This window comes from Rhincodon typus, chromosome 12 (genome assembly GCF_021869965.1).
Source record: "Rhincodon typus isolate 14 chromosome 12, sRhiTyp1.1, whole genome shotgun sequence".
Taxonomy (NCBI): Eukaryota; Metazoa; Chordata; class Chondrichthyes; order Orectolobiformes; family Rhincodontidae; genus Rhincodon; species Rhincodon typus.
In genome coordinates, this window is record NC_063343.1 from 52,465,262 (window position 1) to 52,478,317 (window position 13,056).

Sequence of the window (13,056 nt, forward strand, 5' to 3'; positions counted from 1 at the left end):
CATTTCGGTAAAAGAAGGAGGCAAGAGGTTGATAGCAAAGTGCCCGATGATGAAGGGTCTAGGCCCGAAACGTCAGCCTCTCTGCTCCTATGATGCTGCTTGGCCTGCTGTGTTCATCCAGCCCTGCACCTTGTTGCCTCGGATTCTCCAGCATCTGCAGTTCCTACTATCTCTGATTCCCTTTCAACTCAGAACACTTTTTAATCAATTGATAGAATAAATGTCATCTTTGTCCAAAAATAAATTTTGGTAATCTCATATTTTATGTCAATAAGACCATAAGATATTGGATCAGGAATAGGCCATTCAGCCCATCAAACCTGTTCTGCCAATCTATAGGATCATGGCTGATCCAACACTCCTCATGTCTGCTTTTCTGCGCTTTCCCCATAGCCCTTGATACCCCTACTGTTCAAGAATCTATCTATCTCAGCCTTAAATACACACAGGATTCTGCCCTCACAGCTCTCTGTGGCAAGGAGTTCAATAACACACATCAAACCATTGTTTTATCTTATATCTTAATCAACATCGGATTGTTTGCCTCATTCCTAAAGATTATCAGAAAAGTCAGAAATGGAAATGGAAATGCTTTTGGCTCAAATGTTCTGACAAATCCTTAAATAAATGTAGATGATCGTTGCCTCTGATAACAATTTGGCTGTTCATGATCCAAATCTGGAACTGGCCAATGCTGAGTGCCAGGTTTTAAAAATTGGGTAGATTGTTATATGAACTACCTGAGGTTTAATCTGGCAAACTAGATTGAACACTGTTTATAAGATCCCCCTACTTTCCTTTTCTTATTTTGAATGTGAATTGGGTGAGTTCCAACACGGATGGACAATCTGCTCTGCCGGAATAAGGTGCAATTGGTAAAAAAATTAGAGTCTGCTGCACATTGTATTTCATTCCACATTATCTCTCACGTTATTGTAGTTTGGATTTACATTCAGCTCTGACAACAGCATATAGGTTATGAAGAAGAAACAGGATAGAAAACATTGACTACAGAAGTCAGCACTATTGCACAGAATGTAGAATGCATGTTTTACAGTTGAATTAATGCAGAAGCCAGTGCACATAGGCAAGGTAATCTCTTCAAAAAGTAGACAATATGGGACACCAATGAAGACTTTTACTTTTCACATATAACTCAAATAAAGTCCATTAGTGCCAGGGGACAGGGAAAATATCAGCATTCTAATCATTGAGTGCTCAATTCTACCTGGTGAAGAGACCATGAAAAAAGAGAGGAAAATAACTTTTACTCCTGCTCATGTCTCCATGTCAACTCTTGCCCTTGCATGGTAAGCACTATATATATAAAAAAACTTTGGTTAAAACTGCTCACTTTCCAATCTGTGAATATTTCCATGACAATTGTTGTACATGTATCGAACATAACAGTATTGTACACTTACAAGAACAGTTATGTTACCTAGTCAAATTATTAACTACCAATTATGTTAGTTAGTTTCCAAAAGCTTTAGCAGCCCCCTAAATAAAGTATAATTCTATTACATAGGGTTGAATGATTGTGCAGTTTTACAAGTGTTGAATGTGTAGCATAGTGAAACACTTAAATTTATATACAAAGGCTTATCATGTCTTTTGGAGAAACCTCAAACATACAATCATTAATTACTTAGAAGGTCAGTAATTTTGCTCACAACACAGTCTTGCAAACAATGATTAGATTGACGTTCATTGATTGAAGGAGAAATAGTGGCCAGGTCAATCCTTATTCTTCGTGACGAATCACTGGATAGACAGAGCATCAATTAAATGGCTCACCAAAAGGATGGTCCCTCAGGCAATTGAACAAATCTCACAGTCATATTGGATTATGGGCTGGATTTTTACAGGTATGACGTAAAAGACAGGTGAAAGCCTATGCCTGCTTGGGATACAACAATTTATGAAACTCTTAATTGGTTTGAGGTGAACCTTCTGTCCCATCTGGGATGAAAGTCACAATTCCAAGTGGTTAGCCAAGTGCTGTCTCGGTCCAGCACCACCAGACTGCTGCTATCAGCTGGATCAGTATGCTGTCCCTGAGACCAATCATCAATGGAGCTGGATGTAAAGTTAATTGAGAGAGGATATCACCAGGGCAAAGCTAAAAAGGCCTGGAGATTAGCTCAGCAGAGTGACAGGGCTAGGGTGGATAGACTAGTGAGGATAGAGACATGGGGGTGAGTAAAGTTGAGCGAAGCCCTCTGATTGGATTAGTGGACCCATAAAATACAAAAATACCCTGATCCCAGACCTGTGAGTTTCTCTTGCACTTTCTGTTTGAACCAACCCCTTTACGTGGACACCAACCTGAACAGAGAAAGCTGCCGACTGCACACTTGACACTGGCCTCTCCTACTATGAGTTAAATCACAACTGTGGAGGGAGAATGCCCTTAGGTCATCAGTAAATGGCAGTATTAAGGCCCCAAGGGTGCCATGGTGGCTGGGCCTCCTGAAACCTACCCCATTGTTATATGTTGCTTTGAAAGTGACTGTGACCAGCTTCTGGTTAGGTTAGTTTACTACCACCATCCCCTTTCCTTGACTGCCTATAAAGGTCTACATGGTTTACAGCGATAGAGGAAAAGCGCTAGCAAGTCTTACTGCGAAAAGACTATTGACTTAAACAAGATGTGGTTTATTGCTGGGGATCAATCCAATAAAAATTACATTGATAAATTAGGCATTGTTATAAGTCTATTAGGAGACATAATGTATAAGTCTTCAGATGTTCTGCCCTATCCCTCCTAATTCCCTATGTCATCATCAGATTGGGTGAGGATGAATGTAGTCTCCAATAATAAGTACCATTACATTATACAACATCTTTCACTGGCAATATCTGTGGCAAAAATAGGGGCAGGCAGACAAAGAATGGCATGGTGCTCAATATCACAGCACTTCTCCCCAGTAACTGACCTCCGAAAGGGCCTTAAAATCTGGATATATGTTCTTTTGTCCTGATGATGGAGTTTGAATGCACAAACTTCTCACTGAAGGACAAGTGTACTTTCATCTGAGGGGAGTACATACAGTTGTACTAATATTTACAGCACATATATCATTAACATGCTATAATATAAGCTAGTGCATTCAAATAAATATATAATGCCCTGGGAAGTGTTTAAACAACACCTAATTGAAGTGCAAACAAGATATTTATTAATTAAGACAAACAAGAACAAAAATTTCTGGGGAAACAGACCAATGACCCTCTTTCAGAACTAGAAACAGCTGGGAAAAAGTGATAGTTATGCTGATGATGGAATGGGTGGGGAAGGAGTGATCAGATAGGTAGACTTGGAGTCCAGAGAGAGAGAAGGGTAGGCAGATCAAGGGACTGTTGATAGTCAGCCAGGAAAGAAATGATAGACTATAATGGAAACTATGAGTGGTTGAAAAATGGGTCAGATGTGCTGAAAGCAACCCATTTCATGACAAGACCTTGGAATGGGGAATAGGTAAGAGACATGGAAGAAGGTGTTCCTGCTCTGAAATTGTTAAACTCGGTGTTGAGTCCTGAAGGCTGTAAGGTCCCCAAGTGGAAGACAAGATGTTGTTACTCTGGCTTGCATTGAACCACGGCCAAGCACTGCAGCAGGCCTAAGGCAGAACTGTTGACATGGGAACATGGTGGTATGTTGAAGTGGCAGGCAACTGGAAGCTCAGGGTCATTTTTGGAGACAGCATGGAGGTGTTCCACAAAGCAGTCACCCTGTCTGCACTTCATCTCCCCAGAGTAGAGGAGATCTCATTGTGAGCAACGAGCACAGTAGACTAGATTGAGTGAAATACAGGTAAATTGCTGCTTCACCTGGAAGGTGTGTCTGGGGCCTTGGGATGCTGAGGAGAGAGGAAGTAAATGAATAAATGTTGTATCTTCTGTGATTATATAGGAAGTTGCCTTGGTGATGTGGGGAGATGTTGGAAGTGGAGGAGGAGTGGACCAAGGTGTCCTCGAGGGAACAGTCCCTGCAGAAGGCTGATGAGGGGTGTGTTGGGAATATGTGTCTGGTGGTGGCATCCTGATGGAGGTGGCAGAAATGGCTTATGGACATGAAGGCTGGTGAGTGGAAAGTGAGGACCGTATTGTTGCTGGAGAGGAAGGAAGGAGTAAGGGCATATGTGCGGGAAATAAGTCAAACATGGCTAAGCGCCCTGTCAACCATGAGCAGGGTATGAGAATGTATAGTCAAGATAACTGTGAGAGTCAGTGGGCTTGTAATGGTTTAATATTTATAAATGATTAATTATAAACCAACATCAATACAACTAACAGTCAGAAAGTAGATTATTTGCTTCTTCAGCTAAGGATTTGTGCTGTTTTTCAAAGTACAGAAGAAAGTCTGAAGAATTGTCCTTGATTTCTCTTCTTCCCTGCTGCCATAAAATCCCTAACCTCTGATCAATATCTTACTACAGTGACAAGGCTGAGATCGCAGTGTCTACTGAGTGCCAATGGGTTACAAAGTCTGTGAGGAATCTTTGGAAATAAAACTGCTACAAAGGATTTGCTATTTACTCAAATGCTCTTGCGCTTTCTTCTCTGTCAGTATTCATATTTCAAACCCAGTGATTGAAAGTAACACCAACAGACTGGGAGAAATAATTGGATCTGTCCAGGCAAGAAAGCTGAAATTAACTTTGGCAGAGACAAACAATATAGGGACCTCTGTGATTACATTATTTTAATTGTGTGCATCAACACAATTACTTGGTATTGTTATGCCTGTAACTGAGCTAATTGCACCAATGATATTATCTGTATTCATAGTTTCACCGAGATTATTTAACAGAAAGGTAACATTCTCCATTTGGAATCTAATCACAACTCTATGTATGTGTTTAATGTTCAAAGGTGTTCTCATTACAATGGGCACAATATAAAAGGAACAATACATCTTCCTTTCACTCCAGTGGATCATTGACAAATTGACAATCACGTGGTTAATTTAATTTGAATAAATTAAAACACTGTTGTTTTTTCTTTAGTTGAACCTATGAATTGGCCAGATTGCATTCCCAGTACAATTTAAATCTTTTCTGGATGTCTATTAGCACGATTATGTTTACAGAGCTTAACTTGATTTGAAGCCCAGTTTCAGACTGTCATGCTCAGTGCAGAAAATGCAAAAATCCTCATGTTAACTGCCTGATCTGGCTTACAATGGGCAAGTACACATTCTCTTGCAGAATCACTTAAAAATAATTACATCTAACTTCTTAAACAACAAAGCAGTAATAAAAATGCATCTTAAAAATTATTTTGGGAGCTCTTAGGAGGTTGCGACGCTGAAATTACACAAGCTCACGCTCCGTTTCACCAATTTTATTGTGAATCAAAGAACTGAGGATGCTGGAGATCTGAAACAAAAACAGAAATTGCTGGTTAAATTCAGAAAGTCTGACAAGATATATGGGGAAAAGAAAAGCAGAATTAATGTTCCAAGTGACGAAGAATCACCTGACTCAAAATGTTAACTCTGCTGTCTTCCCATAGATTCTGCCAGACTTGCTGAGTTTCACCAGCAATTTCTGTTTTTGTTGCCAATTTTATTACTGTTTAACTTTACTTTTAAGCTCATGTGGATAATCTGAAACATAAAACTCAGGTTAACCAAACAGAAATCTTTAGAAATATAGCCCAAGGAAACCATCACTAAAACTCCACTGTCAACATTCTTAGTTTTACCATTGACCTGGAACTCACCTGGACTCACTATGTAAAACACAGTGGCTACAAGAGCAAGTCAGAGATTAGAATATTGCGGCGAGTAACTCAACCCCTGACTTGCCAAAGCCTGTCCACCATCTACAAAGCACTAGTCAGGGTTGTGATGGGTGTATCTCCAACAACACCTAAGAAGCTTGCCACTATCCAGAACAAAAACAGCCACTTGATTGGCACCACATCCACAACTCCCAGTCCCTCCACCACTGACACAAAGAAGCAACAGTGTGTACTATCTACAAGGTACACTGCAGAAATTCACCCTTTTCTTCATTTATATAAATGATTGGGATGTGAACATTGGAGGTATGGTTCGTAAGTTTGCAGAAGACACCAAAGTTGGAGGTATAGTGGACAGCGAAGAAGGTTACCTTGGAATACAACGGGATCTTGATCAGATGGGCCAATGGGCAGAGGAGTGGCCGATGGAGTTTAATTTAGATAAACGTGAGGTGCTACATTTTGGAAAGGCAAATCAGAGCAGGACTTATCCACTTATTGGTAAGGTCCTGGGGAGTGTTACTGATGAAGAGACCCTGGAGTACAGGTTCATAGTTCTTTCACAGTGGAGTTGAAGGTAGATAGGATAGCGAAGAAGATGTTTGGTATGCTTATCTTTATTGGTCAGCATATTGAGTATAAGAGTTGGGAGGTCATATTACAGCTGTACAGGGCATTGGTTAGGCCACTTCTGGAATACTGTGTGCAATTCTGGTCTCTCTGCTATAGGAAAGATGTTGTAAAACTTGAAAGGGTTCAGAAAAGATTTAGAAGGATGTTGCCAGGGTTAGAGGGTTTGTGCTATAGGGAGAGGTTGAACAGACTGGGGCTATTTTTCCTGGAGCATCAGAGGCTGAGGAGTGGCCTTATAGAGGTTTATAAAATCATGAAGGGCATAGATGGGGTAAATAGGCAAGGTCTTTTCCATGGGGTTTGGGAGTTCAAAACTAGAGGGCATAGGTTTAAGGTGAGAGGAGAAAGATTTTAAAGGGACCTAAAGGGCAACTTTTTCACGCAGAGGATGGTGCATGTATGAAATTAGCTGCCTGAGGAAGTGTGGAGACTAGTACAATTACAACATTTAAAAGGCATTTGTATAGGACTATGAACAAGAAAGGCTTAGAGGGATATGGGCCAAATGCTGGCAAATGGGACTAGATTTACCTAGGATATCTATTCAGCATGAATGAGTTAGACTGAAGGGTCTGTTTCCATGCTGTACATCTCTTTGACTCTATGACTCTAGGATCCTCAGATAGCACCTTCTAAACTGACGACCATTTCCATCTAGAAAGACAATGGCAGCAAATACATGGGAACACCACCACCTGCAAGTTCCCCTCCAAGTCACTCCCACCCTGACTTAGAAATATGTCACTGTTCCTTTGGTGTCACTGGGTCAAAATGCTGGATTTCCCTCCCTCAGAGCAGTGTGAGTTAACCTACAGCACAGGGACTCCAGCGGTTTAAGAAGTCAGCTCATCACCCCCTTCAAGGGTAACTGGGGTTAGGCTGGCTAGCCAGTGATGTCCACATCCCCATGAATGAATATTAAAAAAATTGGAACTTCGACCCTGGTCTAGATTTTTGCTTCTGAAATGGAAGAGCTCAAGAAGCAAAATATCCATATTCGGCAGACCTGCTTCAGTTTAAAGGGCCTTATGACTCATTTCAGTGGGATAGAATTGGTGCATCGATCCTGGAAGCAGATCACAGGTAGCCATGGGTGCAGGCAAATGATGAGCCAGTCCAGTTCTCTTCGCTGAGACTTTGTTCAAGTTGTTTTGAGGAGATCTTAGGAAGTGGAGTTATTACCCCTGAAACCTTCTCACCTTATCACGTATTCCCATGCCCCTTAAAGTCTCCTCATACTGTCACAGCCCTTCCATGCTACCACATACCTCCAAGCTGAACTCCTTAGTCACACACTCAGTGTCTACTTTGGATTGACCTCAAGGAGCCATGTGAACAAGAAAAAAGAGTTACTGCTACTGAGTGTCTTAACAGATTTATCGTTCATGCTTACTTGATACACAAAGGAAAAAACTGTCATTTAGGAAAGGCTTTCAAATGTTTTAAATCCCCTCAGGTGTTTAATCTGTGGTGCTGAATGTTGATTAATCATCGGTGAACATTCCCACTTCTGACCTCAAAGTGAACGGAAGATCATTGATGAAGCAGCTGAAGATGGTTGGGCCTAGGACACTACCTGGAGGAACTCCTGCAGAGATATCCTGGAGCTGAGGAGATTGACCTCCTGAAAGTCTTTGTTTTTATTAATCATACCTCCTACCAACAGCGAGTTTTCCCCTGATTTCCATTGACTCTGGTTTTGCTAGGTTCCTTCAATACTAAGCAGAGTCAAATGCCGCACTGAGGTCAAGTACAGTCACTTTCACTTCTGGAAGTCAGTTCTTTGGTGAATGTTTGAACCAAGATTGAAACGAGTTCAGAAGCTGAGTGGCCCTAGTGGAACCAAAACCACGCATCACTGAGTAGGTTATTGCCAAGCAAACAATGCTTGATATTACTGTTGATCATACCTTCCATCACTTTATTGATGATTAAGATAGACTGATGGGGTCGTAATTGATCATGTTGGTTTTGTCCTGCATTCTGTGCACAGGATAGACCTGAGCAATATTCCACATTGTTAGGTAAATGCCAGAGTTGTAACTGTATTAAAATGGTTTGACTAGAGGCACAGCAAGTTCTGGAGCACAAGACTTCAGTACTATTTCCAGGATATTGTCAGGCCCCAAAGTCTTTGCACTATTCAATGTCTTCAGCTATTTTTTCGAAAGCACATGAAGTGAATTAAATTCGCTGAATGTTGTCAGCTTTGATGCTGGCAACTGTTCCAAGAGACTGAGATTGGTCATCCAATTGACACTTGTGAGTGAAGATTATTGCAAATGCTTCAGCCTTATCTTTCGCACGGATGTGCTAACCTCACTTGTCAATGAGGATGAGAATATTTTTGGAGTCTCCTCCTCCCCCAGTGAGTTGTTTAATTGTTCACCACCATTCATGACTGGATACGGCAGAACTGCAGTGCTTGGATCTGATCTGTTAGCTGTATGAATCACTTAAATCTGTGTATCACTTGCATCTTTAAGTAGCCTTACATTGTTGCTGGATTATTCCGGTTTGTAACAAAGCCTGGAGAGGACAAGGGGACATGAGTTTACACTATCTAAAAGTTAGATTAGACTGGATGTTCAGTTGTTTTTCTTTTCTGAGAGAAACGAGAGTCTGTGGAAGAATTTATTGATTGGTCTGAGTGTTTATTGACTCTCTGCATTGTGTTCTAAGAGGGAGCTAAACGAGTTGCTGTCTGGAGCAGAAATCTCTTGACAGAGGAATTCTTTTTATAAGACTTAGCCTAAATAATCTGCTGGACTTGTTTTGATCATCAGAAGAATCAAAGAGATATGTTACAAAGTATTCTTCCTTTTATTATAAAACAAAAGCTGTGGATGCTGGGGATCTGAAAGTCCTCCCCTTTTTAACTATGGGTATTCTTTATTTCTGCCTCTCCCAGGAGATTATTTGACCTCGGGCATAGGGTGGCAGAATTTATCCTATTGGTCTAGCCATCACGATGTATGCTAAGCTTGATGGATCAACTCATCTTTTCCTGTTCATTAATTTCACGTGTACTTACAAAGTGGAAAAATGGAATTTCCAAAATTTAGCTAGCTCTTAAAATCACACTAAAAATATTGTTTGTCAAGTGTAAAATCATGTAGTTACATTAAGAGTTTCTGAAATGTGCTATTGAGAAATCCACATGGGTTGAAATACTGTTCATCAAAGATGGGTTTTGTCCTGTCTTCTCTGTGAGGACATACTTTACTTACTTAACATTGGATACCCTTTGCACTTCACAACAAACAAGACTAAAAGACTCAGAAGCATTTGCAGGAGTGCTGCTTGAATTCAGGGATTCAGAGACCACACAAACTGTCTGCTTAAGCTGCCAGAAAGCTTTGGGGATTTCGAGACAACAAGGTGCAGGGCTGGATGAACACAGCAGGCCAAGCAGCATCATAGGAGCAGAAAGGCTGACGTTTCGGGCCTAGACCCTTCATGGGGTTACACGACCATTTTACACAATCTCTGGAGTCGAATGAAAGGAATCCAAGTCACAAGTTTCTCTATTTCTCTATCCAAGCTAACTGACAAACTGTTTGCCTTAGGTATCAGATTATCATATGGGGGATGATTCCATTCCAAATCCAACACAAGTTATCTGATTGTCACAGTCAACTTGGCTCCAAAGAAATCCTTCTATCTCCCATGCAAACACAAGTCATGAGTTAGTCTTTGAATATTGGCATGGTTTTCAGCCTTTATTAAGTAGGCAGGAGCAGTTAGGACACATGTGGTAATTTATAGAAGCCATTGTTGAAGACATGTGCGTGGCTATTAAACTCCTCCTTCCATGCATACCATATTGCATGATAGTTTCATGATTGGAGGTTTCTGATTACAGCAGCAGTGGTTGGGCTGTCTGCAGTTTGATTATGCTAATTGCTTGTGCTAGCCTTTTCTGTATTGTAGGCAATGCTTCTGAGAGGCTTTCCAGTGATGCTGGTAATTTTGATACAGTTCAGCAGTACCGGAGGGATGTGAAGCAGCTATTTTGCCCTTTCTTCACAGATCAAAGTGGTCTAACACCTACTTCAAAGATACAAAGATGCACTAGCTGCAGTGTTCTGTGATTTAAATTTCCAGCAATATAGTCAGCACTTTGACAGGTCCTGTGAAAGCTAAGTATGTAGCAAAGCGTAGGGTAAGGTAGCAGTTGTTTAAGGCAACAGGGAGCCAGGTCAGTAGTGTGCCCAATGAGTAAGATGCCAGGTGGATAGCATGCTGGGTAAATCAGGTGCCAGTGTGCCAGGTGGATAAGGTACCAAGGTGCTAGGTAAGTGATGAAGTGCTTAGGATAATTTAGGGTTGAGTGGTATTGAATCATGCCAGTTTTTATACCTATGGCCCGGCTGATGTTGCAAGCACGTCACTCTATCCACTTGTGTTGCCACTTTCATGGAACTGTGGGCCTGTATGCCTAGATCCCTCTGTATGTTGATGCTACAAAGCATGATGCAATTGACTGTATATTTTCCTCCTGCATTCCAAACTGTATCACCTTGCATTTGTCTCGGTTAAACTCCATCTGCCACTTCTCCACCCAAGTCTCCAACCTATCTATATTCTGCTGTATCTTTTGGCCTCCCCTAATTTTTGTCATCCACAAACGTGCTAATCAAGCTGCTGGCATTCTCCTCCAAATCATTTACATATATTACAAACAACAGGGATCCCAGCACTGAATCCTACGGAACACCACTGGTCTCCAGTCAGGAAAACACTCTTCCACCGCTAATCTTCTATGACTGAGCTAGTCTGTATCTATCTTACCAACTCACCACTGATCCCTTGTAACTTTACCTTTTGTATCAGCTTGCCTGGAGGGACTTTGTCAAATACCTCGCTAAAGTCCATATAGATAACTTGTACTGCCCTACCTTCATCAATCATCTTTGTCACTTCCTCAAAAAAACTCAATGAGGTTTGTGAGTCACAGCCTTCCTTGCAGAAAGCCATGCTGCCTATTGGTAATAGGTTCATATTTTTCCCAATGTAAGTAAATCTTATCCCTAACAATCTTCTCCAATAATTTCCTACCACTAGCGAAAGGCTCACCATCCTGTAATTTCTTGGATTATCCCATCTGCCCTCCTTAAACAAAAGAACACCGTTGGCTATTTGCCAGTCCTTGGGACTTCTCCTGTCACTAAAGGAGATACAAAGATTTTATACAAGGTCACAACAATTTCCTCACCTGCCTCCCTTAACATTTTGGGCTAGATCGGATCAGATCCTGCGAACTCGTCTACATTAAAGCTTTTCAAAACACCCTATGCCTCCTCCTATTTTATGTTGACATTCTGTGGAGCATCCTTCTGAGTGGTACTAACAAACCTCCCAGCCAGGATATTGGTGCCCCTCTGATTTAGATGCAACCCATCCTTCGTATGTAGGCCCCACCTGCCCCAGAAGACATCCCAATGATCCATATATCTGAAGCCCTCCATCCTACACTAGCTCTTTACCCACATATTTAACTGTACTATTTTTCTATTCCTTTTTCTATTCCACTGGCACAGGAAGTAATCCCAAGATTAGTACCCTCGAGGTCCAGTTTTTCATCTTTCTGCCTAACTCCCTGAGCTCCCTTTGCAGGACCTCACCTTTCCTTCTGCCAATGTCATTAGTACCAGAACCTCTGGATGCTCATCCTCCCCCTTCAGAATATCCTGTGCCCCGTCAGAATATCCTGACCCTGGCAGCATGGAAGCAACACACCATCCTGGAGTCTCACTTGCAGCCACAGAAACGCCCATCTGTGCCCCTGACTATAGAGTCCTCTATCACAAGTGCTGGCCTACACGTCGATCCTCCCTGCCGTATATCAGCATCAATCATGGTGCGACTGATCTGGCTGCTGCTGCTTTCCCCTGAGAGGCCATTCACCCCCACAGCAGTATCAAAAATGGTATACCTGTTTGAAAGGGGAATGGCCACAAGGGACTTCTGTGCTGCCTTCCTGCACCTACTCATCTCCTGGTGATCACTAACGCTTCGCTGTCTGTGTAGCCTTACTGGTGGTATGACCAGCTCGCTATCTGTAAAACTCTCAATCTCATGGGTGTGCCACAGTGAGTCTATCTGCAGCTCTAAATGGTTCATGTGGCAAAGGAGCTGCGGCTGAACACATTTCCTGCATAAACAGTCACATTGGAGACTGGCAGTGTCCTTGATTGCCCACATATCGCAGGAGGAGCATTCCACGCCCTGGGTTCTTCTGCTATTCTGAACCTTATCAACTAAATCAACCATATCAGCGACAGACAATAATCCACAAACTGATTATCTAATCATCACCAAACTCAGGTCTCTCAGTCCTACTCTCTATTTCTAGCAGATGACAACTGCAAAAATTAAGTACTTCATCTCTCTCCAGACACTACTCACTCAGCCTGCAAATCTGGCTCCTAAGCACCCAGTCTATGTCACTTTTTGAATGATATCACCTCCAGAGATCTGGCCTTTGATTCAGCTCCACCATTCACTCTGATTGACCTCAAGTATTTATCCTGCTATCACTGTTCATCTCCAGTTTCACTATCCTTTGCACTGTTCATGCTACTTTCGCTACTCAGATTGACAACATTTGCATTAGTCCTCATGGTGAAGGATGTTATAAACATATGAAATATAGCAAAGAAGCAAGGT